This window comes from Schistocerca americana, chromosome 4 (assembly GCF_021461395.2).
Source record: "Schistocerca americana isolate TAMUIC-IGC-003095 chromosome 4, iqSchAmer2.1, whole genome shotgun sequence".
NCBI classification, from domain to species: Eukaryota; Metazoa; Arthropoda; class Insecta; order Orthoptera; family Acrididae; genus Schistocerca; species Schistocerca americana.
The window spans coordinates 686529642-686547795 of record NC_060122.1 but is presented as its reverse complement, the minus strand read 5'-3'; the positions used below and the strand labels follow the sequence as shown (position 1 = coordinate 686547795).

The window sequence follows — 18154 nt, the reverse complement described above, 5'->3', positions numbered from 1 at the left end:
CTGGGAAGGCATGGAACATTCATTGAGGCAGTTCATGCCTCAGAGTCACCTACTGCCACAGACTTGTTGCCTGAACAGCCAATATCCATTGTGTCTGAGGGTTTGGCGAGATCTAGGTCCTCAGTGGACACCAGGATTTCCACCTCATCAGCAGACGCAGAGCTTGTAGGTAGCGGTGGTGTGGGTGCCAGTCGGCCAGTGTGGCTGAGCGGTTCTAGGCGCTTCAGTCTGGAACCGCGCCACCACTACGGACGCAGGTTCGAATCCTGCATCGGGCATGGATGTGTGTGATGTCCTTAGGTTAGTTGGGTTTAAGTAGTTCTAAGTTCTGATGACCTCAGATGTTAAGTCTCATAGTGCTCAGAGCCATTTGAACCATTTTTTGTGGATGCCACTGCAATTCCCTTTGTCTTGGGGACCTTCTTTTTGGATTTCTCTCACTGCTTCTTGGGTTTCCCTGGCTCGGAGAGCTTCATTGATTCAGTCTCTGGGACTGAGGATGATTGTAAAGCCCTACAACCAGCTGCTTTTGGGCTCTTCAGCCACTGGTGGGTGTCATCTTTCGCACTACCTGAACCCTGAGAAGGGAGTGACCCAAGAGACCCCTTCCTAACGAGAGGAGCTGAAGAAGATTTACACTTCTCCAGCTCAGAAGTGGGGACTGATATCCCTGATGGTTGGGGGCTGTTGCTTCTGAAGTAGGTGCTGTGGGAGCAACTGGGAGGGAAATGCCCCCCACCTTCAAGGGCACAGGTGTAGTCTCCCAGTTCTGAGAGGCGACAGGAATGCGAGGAAGTGATCTGGCGACAACTATTCTCGTAGCAGTGGCGTAAGAGGTGGTAATAGCCACAGTATGTAGGCGCTCAAATTTACTCTTTGCCTCAGTGTAGGTCAGCAGGTCCAGGGTCTTATATTCCACGATTTTCTTCCATTTCTGTAAAATTCTGCAGTCTGGCGAGCAACATAGATGATGCTCTCTGCAATTGACTCAGATGGGAGTTGGGGCACATTGAGTAGTGTGATTTGATGGAGGTCCATAACCTTGACATGTGACACTGGAAGCACAGCAGGAAGACGTATGGCTGAACTTCCAGCACTTAAAGCACCACATTGGAGGAGGGATATATGGCTTGAAGTCACAGTGGTAGACCATCACCTTAACCTTCTCGGGCAATATGTCACCCTAGAAGGCCAAGATGAAGGCACGGGTTGCAACATCATCCCTTGGACTCCAATGGTCGTGCCGTACAAAATGTACACCTCAGTGCACAGCTCGTCGTCAGAATGCAAAAGAAGGTCCCTGTGGAATATGATACACTGGAACATATTCAATGCTCTTATGGGGCTTGATGGTAACAGAAACATCCCCCAACTTGTCACAAACGAATAATGCCTGTGACTGGGCAGAGATACTGTTTTTATCAAGACTGACCCAGATCACATTTTGGACAAGCCCTCCACCTCCCCAAACGTGTCCTTCAAATGGTCCACAAAAAACTGAGGCTTCATGGATGTGGAAGATTCCCCGTCAACCCTCGTACATACGAGGTACTGGGGCGCATAAGCTTCACTACCATACTTAGCCTGGCATTCCTCCCATGGTGTGGCCAGGAAGGGGAACGATTTGGGGTTATAGTTCTTAGCACTGAATATAGACTTTTCCGGCTTAGAGACTGGCGACAGCGGACCACCAGCAAGAGATGACGTACTACATTTCATGGTTTATCTGATGACACCCACTCTGACCAGGGGCCATTCCCATGGGCGTCACCCAGCCTCAGCAAGGGCCACCTGGCAGGATGGCCATTGCTGGGAGTCCCGATGTCCCAGGGAAATCTACTCCATGGCATATGTGGGGAGTTAACGGCGCAGGCATCAGCAAAGTGATCCCTGTGTGGTCAGGGGCTACAACGAACAGGGTACATGATGGCCCCACTACAATGTACTGGCTACTGTGCTAGATATAGGGTGCAAAGAAGTCCATGGTCATCATCAGTGCAGAAACTGACACTTCATAGTGCATGGTGGAAAACGCACCTGGTAAGGTGTCCTCACCCAAGAGATGAATGAGCGGGACTGCAATGCGACGACGAGAAAGTGGGCTAAGGATCTCAATGAACGATGGACATGATGCACCATGTACGGCGCCCTTCCCCAATTGACTCACTCTTCAGGAATATTTAGAAAGATGGAGGTCAAACCCAACAGAGGACCATCACATAAAGACCAAACTTATAAGAGTCCTTTTAGTTTCCTCTTACGATGGGCAGGAATACCTCGGACCTATTCTAACCCCCAGATCCACAGGGGGTGTGAAGGGGGGACGTGGAATACCAGAAGCACCTTCTGCCACAAACCATAATGTGGTTTGCAAAGTAGAGATGCTGATTAAACCAGTGTATCTTGATCACACCTCATAAACAGGATGTTTCAAAGATACTTCTACAAACTTCGAGGACAGGTTCCTTACACCATACATCCAAAAATGTTTCGTTTTCGACTTGTCAGTGAAAGTTTACAATTTAGGTTGTTGGAGCTCATCAACACATAAATTCATAACAAATGCTTGAAATGGCCTCCTCTTGTTTCAAAATATGCATTCTATGTCGAATGATTGACTGTTGCACCTTTCAAATACTCCCTGATGGTCTCGAAAGGTTTTGCAGGCATCCATGACACATCGATGAAGAGTTTTTGCTTCTAGGTGGTCTGCTACATAGATCACTTGTTTAAGGTGTCGCCAGAGGTAATAACATAAAGGTGGACATGCTAACTATGGAAGCGGTCCTCCTATACCCATCCATCTGTCACACTGGATACAAGACACTGCGCCTCGAACACTGACGTTGAAATGTTTTGGTGATCTGTCATGCACAGACAACGTTTCTTCTTATTTGCAGGACACATCTTCTAGTAGGTCTTGGAGTGTGTTGAATAAAGTTCCTATACCCAGCACCTGTGAGACATGCTAGGAGAATGTACAGTCCTGCCAAACCCTGCAGCAGTCATCTGTCCTCTTGCAGGTCTTGTGGGTAACATCTCAGAGGTTTTGTTTGATACTGCGTATTGTGGACTTCCAAAATGCGTGGGTTTGTGCCTCGCATGCTGAGTGGATGTGGCTGTAGCTTTTCTTGGATGTCTTCACTTACATCCTCTTCTGGTTGGTGTAATTCCAGCCCACACAATCTTAAACTGAGGCTAATGTCTAGGCTGCACTGTAGCATGAGGACTATGATCGGGCCAATGTGTTGGCTGTAGAAAATTTGATATTTCATATATCTGCCAAACAATGTCTCGTCCGTAAGAAAACCTGAAGAGACAAAGAAGAGATTGGCAGTTTTTACAACAAAACCATCGGCAAAAATTCTCCAGCTGTGGGTGATCGGCACACTTTGAAGATGGCATTGATACACGAGTTGCTCGTGAAGTATCCTTCATGCTGAATTTGAATGATGTACCACATACCAAGGCCATTTGTCTTGCACTAATACCTAGCTGTTCTTCGACAGCCAGCAGAATGGGACCTTGCTGTTCAGGTTTACGAGCAACACATGATCTTCCATGGTCAATAGTCTGTGGCGTTACGGATCCTGTCTCGGTAACGTGACGACACACAGCAGCAAAGTTTGGATAAATCGGCTGCCTTTCGTCTGGAAACCTCATCCGATACAACCTTGCAGCCTCATGTCCATTACCATTATAATGTCTGCCTGCTCACAAAATGAATATCCTGCCTTGTTTGAAATTAGCGCTTTCAATTAACTCACTACCTGTAGTACATGTACACAATGGACACGTTGAAAACAGACAAATGTAAACAAGTCTCCCTGGCAACACACCACCACCTAGGATAGAATGAGCCAAACAGGTGCACAAATGAATGAAGCTGTTGGGTTGCACCTGGAAAGTCGCTGAACGTCAACTTTCATAAATAACTCGAAAACGAAGATGTTTCACACGGGTATTTTATAAGAACCTTTTTGGGTATCATGAATCTGCTCCCAAAATTTGTCAAAGTATTTTTGAAGGACTCTTTATACATGCAAAAGACTTGCGTTGCTCCTAATGGATGGTGGAAGTCCAGATAAAATTTTACAACTCGAATCTGATGTGATGTACCGCTGTTTATTACGAAGCAACAAAATTTGGCAACTTCCGGAGAGTGTTTCGATCTTTTTACTTTCAGTATGTCAATAACGAATCAAATAATTAGAATGCTTTCGAGTGTGGTTGCTCCGTTATCTGTTGTGTTGACAGATTAACCTGCAGTGTAGATTACGGTCGAGGTAAATCTGGATGTGACAGTTCCGTTGAGAGTTGCCGAAGACATCGAATGTAAGTAAGAAACAATTTTGGCAACAGACTGATCTGTAGCACAGTACAAGGCCAAAGTTCGACATTGGCAACATTTGCTGGACACTTAATATACATCCTCTTACTTTGTGATTAGTTCTACCATTTTCAGTCTTTGGAAAGAATGCATTGTGACCACCACACGTATCGTATTTAACAAGAACGGTAATTCCAATGTCGTTAGAAACATATTGCGTAGCAGGGCAATCTCTGAAGAATACTTTGGTGGATATGACGCACACATCTCTGACATCGGCCGTGAAAAACAGAGAAGGATGATGATGATAACGGAGAGGAGGAAATTCGGTGCCAGCACATAGCCTACTCGTTATCGTCCCCACGCAACGGACGAATCACCAACAGTGTCACATATCCCTACTTCATGAAACACTGCAGAAAGGTTTCGAATTTAGCCCAGGGCATTGACGCAAGGAACTGGTGATGAGGAACATTACACCACCACCTCTCCTCCCCTCACCTGCCAAGTATTGGCAGTGGAATTTCGTCCACCACCAGGATGCGAACCGGCGTATTTCTGAGTCGACAGCCACTGTATACGCGTGAGTTAGCGAAATCTTCTGCGGGGCGTGGGGAGGGGGGGGGGGGGGGTATGGAGGCGTGTTAAAATATAGGTGTACGATCCTGTAACACTGTCTAGTTTTCAAGTGTAATTACATGAGTAGTGAAAAATATATATGTCCACTAATTTTAAAAGTGATCATGCATCCTATTCTGTAAACGGACTTGTTCTACATAATTTCAATGAAAACAATCTTCAAATGATTTACAGAACATGTAACTGTCGTTTTATGAGAGGTGTTTTAGCCATGGCAGCACATCTAGCCAGTGCTGTCATTCGCTCTTTATTCGGCTGAAAATTAATCATGAGCAGTTTTTAACTGAAAATAACTCTGGCTCTGATTATGTACACACGATTGTGCACTACATTTACAGCAAATAACAGATCATTGACACAAAATTATACCTTCGAATTTTTGAAGAATACCTCGAGGTAATTGTTTCATCACATAAATAAAATAAAACAAAATTGGCCCAAGTGTACAATTTACATTATCTCTTCTACTACAGTCTGCTGCCCATTATTAGGAACTTGGCGCCACGTAATTATTGTCGACGCGTTCTGTACTTCACACTGTTTACAAAATAACGCCTAAACTTACGGGTAGCAAAATGGTTTAGTAAAAATACCATATTTTCCTCCCATTAGTGTTCTAGGGTTAAGTAATTTTCTTCTGTCGAGAGGCCTAAACTTTCGAAGTTCATAGTACGATACTACTGCCCATTTTAATGCCAACTTAAATAACTTACAGCCGGGAACTCTCAGATTTGCTTGCCGGTAATTCTAGCTACAGCAAAGATGTGGAACAATGGTTATATTTCACTTCTTAAGTAAAAACAGTATTAAAAGCACCCAGTCATTTGACCAGTTTCGATGTATACAAGCCCTAAGTAGACAGTGGTACAAAAATTCTTATTTCACTTTTATGACATTCATTGTTCGTAAACAGTAGTTCTCGTTTCTGTGAGAATGGCGGTTGAATAAACTATGACGGATGTCTTCAGTAATGTATATTATGTTACTCAGAGATCCATGTGCATCTATCGGAGCTTAAATTCGTGAAATGAAATTCATCAGACGTTACCTTTGCATGTTCGATGTAATCGGAAAAATGCGTTTAAAAAAAAGAATGGTGCTTATTGCAGAATAGGCGCCCCGCGCGATACGCGTTGCTTTGGTAAATTATGACGTATATTTAGCATAGCAGAAGGTGTGTACTTCACGCAGCCAACCGTATTTATCATTTGTCCTACCTTGTCGAAGGAAGTAGGCACACCCCACAAGCCACAACGACGTCCGCAGCGCGACTGAATGGGACGCGGGACAGCCAGCCCACAAAAGCCGGCAGACTGTCAGCTGTTCGCGCGCCTCCTGCCCCACTCTAGCCCAGGTCGGTGCGCCGTCTCTCGCCGGCTTCTGGCTGCCGTAGTCTCTGCGTTGCCAAGTGTAGCGCTCTTTGCCTGGCTCGGGTGCATTGCGCTCCGGTGCGCAGCCAAGAGCTGACGTCTGCGATCGGTAACGGCCTCTGCATTCCGAAACTCCCTCGCGATTTGGCGCCTGTGCTGCTGCTTGTTTTCCACGTGCAGGTAGATGGAATACCAGCTGGATGAGACCGATAAGATAGCCGTACTAATATTGCCATCAAAACGTATGAAACATTGATCAACTCACGCAGAGCATATCTCATGCCGTTCTGTGAATCTGATAGGTGTAAACGGTTTGTGGCTACTCATTTAGCCAGTTTCTACTCTACGAGTACATCGAGTAAAAAAATGGTTCAAATGGCTCTGAGCACTATGGGACTTAACAGCTGAGGTCATCAGTCCCCTAGAACTTAGAACTACTTAAACCTAACTGACCTAAGGACGTCACACACATCCATGCCCAAGGCAGGACTCGAACCTGCGACCGTAGCGGTCGCGCGGTTCCAGACTGAAGCGCCTAGAACCGCTCGGCCACTCTGGACGACGTACATCGAGTACCTACATATTTTGTCTACGTAGCTTCTGTCGGAGACGATTACATGTCCACTAAATATCGATGATTCCGATATATCGGATGATTGAATATCGATTATAAATAACACATATATGGACAGATAACACATTCCTTCGTTCATCTCTAGTGATGTTTCGCGGGAAGACTCACGCGTCTTGGTGGCGATGCTCTACACTCAATGAAAGAAATGCGAAAGTATTTCTCCCCTCAACAGCCAGGGAACGTTAACAGCTTGCCGGCAAATTAAAACTGTGTGCTGCACCGGGACTCCAACTTAAACCTTTGCCTTTCGCGGACAAATACTGTACCGATAGAGTTATCCAGGGAGGACTCACGACCCTCCCTCAGCATTTTGTTTCCCTCAGCAACTCTAACGTACTTTCCAAAACAGGAGCAAATAAGGCTTCTTTCATTCTTTGCAACAGTTTAAAGCTACCGACAATAAATCGAATGAGAAACCTCAATGTTTCGATATATCGGTGCAAAACTTAATTTTTAAAATTCTGGTTAGTTATGACTGCATGTGTTATTTAAAACAGTGAGGAGAGTGTTTTATGAATTAATACAAAAATTAAAGGAAACCGAATTAATTATGAATTATTTTACACATAGACAGACAGATCTGAGGAAAAATTAAAAAAATCACCTAAAATAAAAATAATATAAATGAAAACTAATCCATTCCGAAACATACTTCCTAAAGAATTTATAAAAAATAATTTGGTGATGTGTAGAGCTTTTAATCTACTTCTTTGAGAAGACATCACTTTCTCAGCTTCTGAAAACAATCTCTCTTCCGGAACTGAAGTCCCTACAACAGATAAATACCTTCTAGCTATCTGATACAGACTGGAAGTAGGTTGAAATATTTTTCTCTGCATTGTGAATGAGTTATTTCCTAAGCTTCCCGGGGCTTCCACGTTTCCAATATTTCTGCCAACCCTACTTTTGCGTGGGAGATTACGAAAATACATAACACAAAATAGTGAAAATTTGTATAAGAACCTCAAAGTAAAAAACTGTAGGTACCTTTCTTGTGCTGTAAATATTTCAGTATTAAAAAGAAAGTGGAGTTTTCTCTATTATGAGTTCGATGATAATAGGAGGAGGAAATTAGCGTTTAACGGCCCGTCGACAACGAGGTCATTAGCGACGGAGCACAAGCTCGGATTAGGGAAGGATTGGGAAGGAAATCGGCCGTGCCCTTTCAAAGGAACCATCACGACATTCGCCTGAAACGATTTAGGGAAATCACGGAAAACCTAAATCAGGATGGCCGGAGACGTGTTTGACCCGTCGTCCTCCCGAATGCGAGTGATGGTAATAGTAGCCGAGCGGTTCTAGGCGCTACAGTCTGGAACCGCGCGACTGCTACGGTCGCAGGTTCGAATCCTGCCTCGGGCATGGATGTGTGTGATGTCCTTAGGTTAGTTAGGTTTAAGTAGTTCTAAGTTCTAGGAAACTGATGACCACAGCAGTTAAGTCCCATAGTGCTCAGAGCCATTTGAACCATTTGAAAATAGTAGTAATAATAATATCCGATTACATTGCCACTAAATATCGATGTTACCGGTGTATTGGATGACCGAATATCGATTATAAATAACACATATATCAACAAATAACAAATATATCGACGTTTCTGTATGCTGCTGTCCGATATCTCAAACCTAACCGTTACCCAACCCATCAGGTAGGGATCAGCGTTCTCACTGGTCGCAGGTGAACTAAAATTTGGACCCCAAAACTGTTGGCAAAGAACGAAAGCTAGCTAAATAAAACAAAATGTTGTCGAACGTACGTTTGTAAAACAAGTGCTTTGTCACCTACGGACCAGGCAATAAAATTCTCTTTCAAAAGTAACTGAGCGGAACATGGAAGAAGACTTAAATTTAGAAAGCGGGATTTGTGTAATTCGCTTACGTCATCTTGAACGAGTTTTCAGGGGCGCGTGGGCAGCGAAGAAAGCAAGTTCCGCCAACCGAAGCCAACACACGGACAACCAAGGGGAGAGTGGAACTGAGGGGGGGAACAAGACGAACTTCACGCACGCAGTTCTGGCACTGCACATGCGCTTACTGCTTCGGCACGTCACGTCAGGCACTGCACGACATCACTTCGTCACGGCGGCGATACACACGGGTACTGTATTGTCACATCACCAGAGTTGGTAGCATCGGGACACAAAGTACTTGTCGCCAGAAGTCGACGGCTTAAACTGAATTCGGGACCCTACGTTCAGGAAGTAGGGAACAAACTTGTTTCTTGTACAGTTACTCTCGATTTGTAGCAACAGAATGGTTTTGTTTAAGAGCAATACATGGCACCCGTGGTCAAGGTGTTGCGTTCGGTTCGAAACCCTCCACTGCCTAAATTTTTATTTATAATTAGCAATGGCGCCCGAGGGCTTCCGGCATAATAAATCACCCAAATTGCGTCTACGGCCTTTGCAAAGAGGGCGGAGGAGCGGACAGAGGTTCAGGGCACTAACGTGTCCTTGGGGTTGGAAACTGCCCGTAAAGGCGGAAGAATCAGTAATGATCAACGGCATGAGGATGCAGAAGGCAACGGAAACCACTGCATTAAAGATACGTAACGTGTATCCACAGGCCATGTGGCCTGTAATTGAAAGAGTGTCATGATAATCTCTCCATTGGCAAAAGATTCCGGAACAGTCCACCATTATGATCTCCGGGAGGGGACTGCCAAGGGGGAGGTGACCATGAGGAAAAGGTTAAATAACCAAAGAAAGGATACGTTCTACGAGTCGGGACGTGGAATGTCGGACGCTTGAACGTGGTACGGAAGCTAGAAAATCTGAAAAGGCAAATTCAGAGGCTCCAATTGGGTATAGTAGGGATCAGTGAAGTGGAATGAACATAAGACAAGGATTTCTGCTCGGATGAGTATAGGTAGTTAGGGCAGAGGGTGTGTTACTGTTAACAGTTCAGTGATAGGGTTGTCCTTATCAGAATCGACAGCAAACCAACACCGACAACGATAGTTCAGGTGTACATGACGACGTCGTAAGCTAAAGATGTAGAGAGAGAGAGAGAAAGTATATGAAGGTACTGAAAGGGTAATGTAGTACGTAGAGGGAGATGGAAATTTAAGTCATGGGGGACTGGAATGCAGTTGTAGGGGAAGGAACAGAAGAAATGGTTGCAGTAGAATATGGACTTGGCACAAGGAATGAGAGAGGAGAAATACTAATAGAAAACTGTAATAAATTACAGCTAGTAATAGCGAATATTCTGTTCAAGAATCACAAGTAGAGGAGGTATACTTTGAAAACGCCGGGTGATACGGGAAGATTTCAGATAGATTACATCATGGTCAGACGGTGATTCTGAAATCAGATACCCGATTGTAACATATACGCAGGAGCAGATATAGACTGAGATCACACTGTAGTAGGGATGAAGAGTAGGCTGAGGTTTAAAAGATTAGTCAGAAAGAATCAATACGCAGAGAAGTGGTGTACAGAAGCACTAAGGAATGACGACATGCGCTCGAAGCTCTCTAAAGCTATAGATACAGCATTAAGGAATACCTCAGTAAGCAGTACAGCTGAAGAGGACTGGGCATCTCTAAAAAGGGCACTCACAGAACTTTGAAAGAAAAATATAGGTGCAAAGAAGTAACTGCGAAGAAACCATGGGTAACAGAAGAAATACTTCAGCTGATCGGTGAAAGAAAGAAGTACAAAAATGTTCAGGGAATTTCAGCAGTACAGGAACGAAATAAATAGGAAGTGCAGGAAAGCTAAGACGAAATGGCTGCACGAAAAATGTGAAGAAATCGAAAAAGAAACGATTGTCGGAAGGACGGACGCAGTATGTAGAAAAGTCAAAACAATCTTCGGTGACAGTTTTTTATTTATGTTTTTGTTGGACCATGAGACCAAACTGCTGAAGTCATCGGTCCCTAGGGTTACGCACTACTTAGCCTAACTTAAACTAACAACACACACCCATGCCCAAGGGAGGACTCGAACCTCCGACAGGGGAGCCGCGCGAACCGTGACAAGATGCCCTAGACGACACGGTTACCCCGCGCGACTTCAGTGACATTAAAAGCAAGTGTGGTGACATTAAGAGTGCAACGGCAATTCCAGTGTTAAACGGAGAGGGGAGAGAGCGGATAGGTGGAAAGAGTACATTGAAGGCCTCTATGAGTGGGAAGATTTGTCTGATGTGGTAGAAGAAGAAATCGATTTTGAAGAGATGGGGGTTCTATTGTGAGAATTAGATTTTAAGAGGGCTTTGGAGGAGTTAAGATCAAATAAGGCAGAAGGGATCGGTAACATTCCATAAGAATTTCTCAAATCGTTGACGGAAGTGGCAAGAAAACGGCTATTCATATTGGTATGTAGTTATGTATGAGTCTGGCGACATACCATGTGACTTTCGCAAAAACATCATCCACACAATTCAGAAGGCTGCATTATCTGACAAGTGTGAGAGTTATCGCACAATCAGCTTAACAGCTCATGCATCCAAGTGGAAAAGAAAATTAAATATGAATTGGATGACAATCAGTTTGGGTTTAAAGAAAAGTAAAGGCACCAGAGAGGCAATTCTGACGGTGCAGTTGATAATGGAAGCAAGACCAAAGAAAACTCCATACACTTTCATAGAATTTGTCAACATGGAAAAAGCGTTTGACAATGTAAAATGGTGCAAGATGTTCGGGATTCTGAGAAAAATAGAGTAAGCTATAGGACGAGACGGATAATATGCAATATGTATAAGAGCCAAAAGCGAATAACAAGATTGGACGACCAGGAACGAAATGCTCGGATTTAAAAGGGTATAAGATAGGGATGTAGTCTTTCACCCTATTGTTCAATCTGGATATCGAGCAATGATAGAAATAAGAGGTTCAGGAGAGGGATTAAAATTCAAGGTGAAAGGATATCAATGAAATGATTCGCCGATGACATTGCTATCCTGAGTGAAAGTGAAGAAGAATTACAGGATCTGCCGAATGGAATGAACAGTCTAATGAGTGCAGAATATGGTTTGAGAGCAAATCGAAGAAAGACGAAAGTAATGAGAGATAGAAGAAATGAGAACAGTGAGAAACTTAACATCGGGATTGATGGTCACGAAGTAGATGAAATTCTACCACCTAGGAAGCAAAATAACCAATGACGGACGGAGCAACGAGGACATCAAAAGCAGACCAGCACTGGCAAAAAGGGCATTCCTGGCCAAGAGAAGTATACTAGTATAAAGTAGGTCGTAATTTGAGAAAGAAATTTCTGAGAATATACTTTTGGAGCACGGCTTTGTATGTCAGTGAAACGTGGACTGTTGGAAAACTGGATCAGAAGAGAATCGAAGCATTTGAGATGTGGTACTATAGACGAATGTTGAAAATTCGGTGGACTGATAAGGTAAGGAATGAGAAGGTTCTGCTCGGAATTGGAGAAGAAAGGAATATGTGGAAAACATTGACAAGAAGAAGGGACAGGATGATAGAACATCTGTTAAGACACCTGCGAATGACTTCCGTGGTGCTAGAGGGAGCTGTAGAGGGCAAAAATTGTAGAAGACGGAGGTTGGAATACATCCAGCAAATAATTGAGGACGTAGGTTGAAAGTTCTACTCTGAGACGAAGAGGTTGACACAGGACAGGAATTCGTGGTGGGCCGCATCAAACCAGTCATAAGACTGATGAGTAAAAGAAAAATATGTTTTTAAGGTTACGACTTGAACCAATAGAAGACTCTGTTTAAGCTTAGAACGTTCCACGAACAAATGACGAGCATAGGTTCTGACACGGCAAAATGTTCTCAATCTGGTGGTACACCGTTCACATATGCGTATTGCCGCCCACGGAAACTATTTTCAGGACCGACTGAAGATTAATGAAACTGCTTTTGAAACGTTTTTCAGTGGCAGGGCCTGTTCGAGAACATCTTTTCACACAAGCGATTTATCATTTGGCGCCGTACACTTTCACGTGTGTCAGCTTACGTTACTAGTTTTGAAACACACTGTATACAGACGTTGCACTTGGTCGCCCCTCTCCGTTCTGTGCCACTCACGGCTGCCACTAACTGTGATAAGTCCTGTATGGAATATTCATAACTGTGGCACCCCTGGCGTCAGTGTCTGCTTGGCCCCCAAGCGGCGGCTAGCGTCGCTTGGGCCTTAAACTGACCCTGGTCAGTGTACTGAGCTGCTTTGTTATGGTAAAAATAGCAATGTAATATATAAGGTAAAAAAGCCACACCACGGAGGAATTATCCGAATGGGACATATATCGGTAGACATGTCATACATGTAGGGACACCGGAGCGGAACGGCCCGCTTAAATTTTTCGGTCTCATCGATTAAAAAACCACAGGGTGAAATGGACACGTTTTTTTTTTTATTTTAAGCTCTTCTGATGATGATCATTTTGCAGATCAATGTAGGCCTGAGCTGTGATAGTGCCGCGCAAACAACGAATGGTGCAAGCCCCCTCCATGAAAAACACCATCACACCATATCACAACCACCTCCGAATGTTAGTGACGGCACTACACACGCTGGCAGACGACGTTCACCGGGCATTCGCCATACCCATACCCTGCCATCGGATCGCCACATTGTGTTCTGTTCAAAAATGGTTCAAATGGCTCTGAGGACTATGCGACTTAACTTCTGATGTCATCAGTCGCCTAGAACTTAGAACTAATTAAACCTAACTAACCTAAGGACATCACACACATCCATGCCCTAGGGCCGGCCGGAGTGGCCGTGCGGTTCTAGGCTCTACAGTTTGGAACCGTGCGACCGCTACGGTCGCAGGTTCAAATCGTGCCTCGGGCATGGATTTGAGTGATGTCCTTAGGTTAGTTAGGTTTAATTAGTTCTAAGTTCTAGGCGACTGATGACCTCAGAAGTTAAGTCGCATAGTGCTCAGGGCCATTTGAACCATGCCCAAGGCAGGATTTTGTGTACCGTGTACCGTCACTTCACACAACGTTTTTCCACTGTTCAGTCGTCCAATGTTTATGCTCCTTACACCAAGGGAAGCGTTGTTTGTCAATTACCGGCATGATGTGTGGTTTTGAGCAGCCGCTCGACCATGAAATCCAAGTTTTCTCGCCTCCCGCCTAGCTGTCCTAGTACTTGCAGTGGATCTTGGTGCAGTTTGGAATTCCTGTGTGATGGTCTGGATACACGTTACGACCCTCTTCAACTGCCGGCGGTCTCTGTCAGTCAACAGACGAGGTCGGCCTGTACGCTTTTGTGCTGTACGTGTCCCTTCACGTTTCCATTTATCACATCGAAAACAGTGGACCTCGGGATGCTTACATACATATGACACAAGTGACACCCCATCACCTGACCACGTTCTAAGTCCGTGAGTTACGTGGAGAGCCCCATTCTGCTCTCTCATGATGTCTAATGACTACTGAGGTCGCTGATATGGCAGTAGCAATAGCTGGCAGCACAATGTGCCTAGTATGAAAAACGTATGTTTTTGGGAGTGTCCGGATACTTTTGATCAGATAGTTTAAAAGCCAACCCTCAGCTGAAGTGAACAATAATTCTTTGCAGTATATCTCAGTGTCAGTTACACCGTCAGTGAGACAGTACCTCGCGTTCCTGCTGCTAGTAAGGCGAGTACACCGTTCGTTTGTTGCATATTTCTACGAGCTACAAACAGGAGCAACTTATTTTCAGTTATCGTGCAGTTGCTAGTTTATTTTTGTAATTTCTTGCCTGTTTGGGTGCTCTGTAGCTTAAAGTCGTTAATTTCGTGAGTGTTTATTAATCAGGCACAGTTCCGCGTTTGTTAACAGTCTAGTGTGTATCTTTCGCCGTCTTTAGTATGGACAGGGAGTGTGATTGCTGTGTAAAGATGCGAGTTGAGTTGGTGACGCTTCACTCACAGGTTGAAGCTGCTGCCAATGGACATCACTGTGGGGGGTCGGATGTGGGGATCCGAGGGATGTAGAGTACATCCAATGTGTCACCCGTTCTATTCAATGCTGTGGGCGCCCCGGTTACTGCCTGTAATGAGGCTGACTCCTTACCCGCGGTCGAGTTGGAGGTCCTTCCTGGGTCTGGCAGGGAGCGAAAGACTTTCCGTGGGGCCGATCGGAAGGCCGCCCCGGTTCATCTGATGAACAGGTTTCAGGGCTATCTTTGACTGATGATTACCTTGAGCCATATGGAGATGCTCCTCATGTTCCAGAGGAAGTCTTTTGGCCCGCAAGGTCTGCGCATTCGGGGAGGGTGGGTTTTCTACTAGTTGGGAGCTCCAACGTTAGGAGCATAATGGAGCCCCTTAGCTTTCACAGGAGGGAAGGAGTCCAGTGTGCACTCTGTGTGCATATCGGATGGAGTCATTCCAGATGTGGAAAGGATGCTTCCGGATGCCATGGAGAGCACAGGGTGCCGCTGTCTGCGGGTGGTGGCTCATTCCGTACCAAGGATGTGTGTCGCTTCGTTTCAGAAGAGTCTCTCTGGTTTCGACCGGCTAGCTGAAGTGGTGAGGACTGCCAGTCTTGCTTACGAGATGAAGGCGGAACTCACTATCTGCAGCACTGTCGACGATACTGACTGTGGTCCCTTGGTACAGAGCCGATTGGAGGGTCTGAATCACAGCCTCTGGCGGTTCTGCGACCGTGAAGATCGCAGATTCCTCGACGTGCACCGTCGGGTGATGGGTTTCACTTCCGCTTAATAGTTTACCCAGGAAGCGTGTAAAGTTCTTTAAAAAAATAAAAGCTTTAAGATTACGTTGAATGAATGTCTGAACTGTGGAATGGGTACTGAAAGCGAATTATCATGTATACTCGGAAGGGATGAATCTGAAACTCATCAGATGTGGTTTTCGCGGCTCTGACAGCAGCTTATGACACTTGTCAGCCACCGACTGCTACATATCAGATTGAACAACATTCTAAAGGACCTCTGTCGCACTGAATTTATCATCACTGTTCTGTGAAGTCTTAGGTTTTTCGCTGACTTTCTAGCTCCACTTCTCTTGACTACCTATAACAGCGATCAACCGATGACTCCAAATACACGAAGCTTCCTGCAAGCAAATGACCTGGCACTTGCTGCACAGAGCTACAGCTTTGTCAAAATGGAGGGAAATCTGACGACTGCCCTCAAAATCTACCAGGGTACTAAAATCGACACCAACTAAGATCAAACGGTTGTAAGATACAAGTCTGTGCAATCTATCAACGGAGCGGAGAAGCTCATTGTGAGCTGTATATAGTATGCTGGAAAAAACGATTAAAGCATTGTCACACTCTACAATATCTACACTACTGGCCATTAAAATTCCTACACCAAGAAGAAATGCAGATGATGAACGGGTATTCATTGGACAAATATATTATACTAGGACTGACATGTGATTACATTTTCACGCAATTCGGGTGCATAGATCCTCAGAAATCAGTACCCAGAACAACCACATCCGGCCGTAATAGCGTCCTTGATATGCCTGGGCATTGAGTCAAACAGAGCTTGCATGGCGTGTACAGGTACAGCTGCCTACGCAGCTTCAACACGATACCACATTTCATCAACAGTAGTGACTGTCGTATTGTGACGAGCCAGTTGCTCGACCGCTATTGACCAGACGTTTTCAGTTGGTGAGAGATCTGGAGAATGTGCTGGCCAGGGCAGCAGTCTAACATTTTCCGTATCCAGAAAGGCCCGTACAAGACCTGCAACATGCGGCCGTGCATTATCCTGATGAAATGTAGGGTTTCGCAGGGATAGAATGAAGGGTAGAGCCACGGGTCGTAACACATCTGAAATGTAACGTCCACTGTTCATAGTGCCGTCAATGCGAACAAGAGGTGGCCGAGACGTGTAACCAGTGCCACCCCATACCATCACGCCGGGTGATACGCCAGTATGGCGATAACGAATACACGCTTCCAATGTGCGTTAACCGCGATGTCGCAAAACACGGATGCGACCATCATGATGCTGTAAACAGAACCTGGATTCATCCGAAAAAATGACGTTTTGTCATTCGTGCACCCAGGTTCGTCGTTGAGTACACCATCGCAGGCGCTCCTGTCTGTGATGCAGCGTCAAGGGTAACCGCAGCCACGGTATCCGAGCTGATAGTCCATGTTGCTGCAAACGTCGTCGAACTGTTCGTGCAGATGGTTGTTGTGTTGCAAACGTCCCCATCTGTTGACTCAGGGTTCGAGACGTGGCTGCACGATGCGTTACAGCCGTGCGGATAAGACGCCTGGCATCTCGACTGCTAGTGCTACGAGGCCGTTGGGATCCAGCACGGCGTTCCGTATACCCTCCTGAACCCACCGATTCCATTTTCTGCTAACAGTCATTGGATCTCGACCAACGCGAGCAGCAATGTCGCGATATGACAAACCGCAATCGCGATAGGCTACAATTCGACCTTTATCACAGTCGGAAACGTGATGATACGCATTTCTCCTCCTTACACGAGGCATCACAACAACGTTTCAACAGGCAACGCCGGTCAAATGCTGTTTGTGTGTGATAAATCGGTTGGAAATTTTCCTCATGTCAGCACGTTGTAGGTGTCACCACCGGCGCCAACCTAGTGTGAATGCTCTGAAAAGCTAATCATTTGCATATCACAGCATCATCTTCCTGTCGGTTAAATTTCGCGTCTGTGGCACGTCACATTCTTGGTGTAGCAATTTTAATGGCCAGTAGTGTAGGAATAAAGCTTGACAGAACACTTTTATTCAGAAAACAAGGTAGTAACAACATAATGAAAATCTCCACACGACACAATCTGATTCGTAAACTGGTAGGGCGGAAATGGGGTTAACACTCTGCAACAAAGCAGGCATCTGCTATGACGCTTTGTTTTTCAGCGATGGCACCGTGTTTTTCTGCTGCGGAGTATGCTTCTCAGGCCTTCTACAGATAATCATATACGAGACAGGTGGATACAGATTGTCTCGATCCTAGGCCAGAAGGAAAAACTTTATTGCTAAGATAGACTAGCGTGACCTTCCATACCCAGAGAAGTGGCTGTTGATCAGGAGATGTGCAGAGTATCATACTTTCGTAGCATCGATATACCCCTCCGAGCAAACAGCTGAGGTCCAATAAGAGGTTTCTATGACCGTCTAAGAGAGTGACCGTGAGAATGTGTGACTGGAGCTGTGGTAGGACATCCGGACATGGACGACAGCAGCCTAGCAGCTACGTCCTATATACAGTGAAACAGATTTCTATCCGGAA

The 18154-nt window shown here is 45.2% G+C and overlaps 1 protein-coding gene across 2 annotated transcripts in view; it reads right to left on the bottom strand.

Annotated features, from left to right (window-relative positions):
* Positions 1–6322, bottom strand: part of LOC124612615 (UDP-glycosyltransferase UGT5-like) — a 327618-nt gene extending 321296 nt beyond the window's left edge. The window contains exon 1 of one of the 2 annotated variants that reach the window (XM_047140907.1): positions 6187–6322. The gene's annotated coding sequence lies outside the window, so the exon portion shown is untranslated. The remainder of the gene's footprint in view (positions 1–6186) is intronic. The other variant, XM_047140909.1, reaches the window with a different exon arrangement.
* Positions 6323–18154: the final 11832 nt, after the last annotated feature.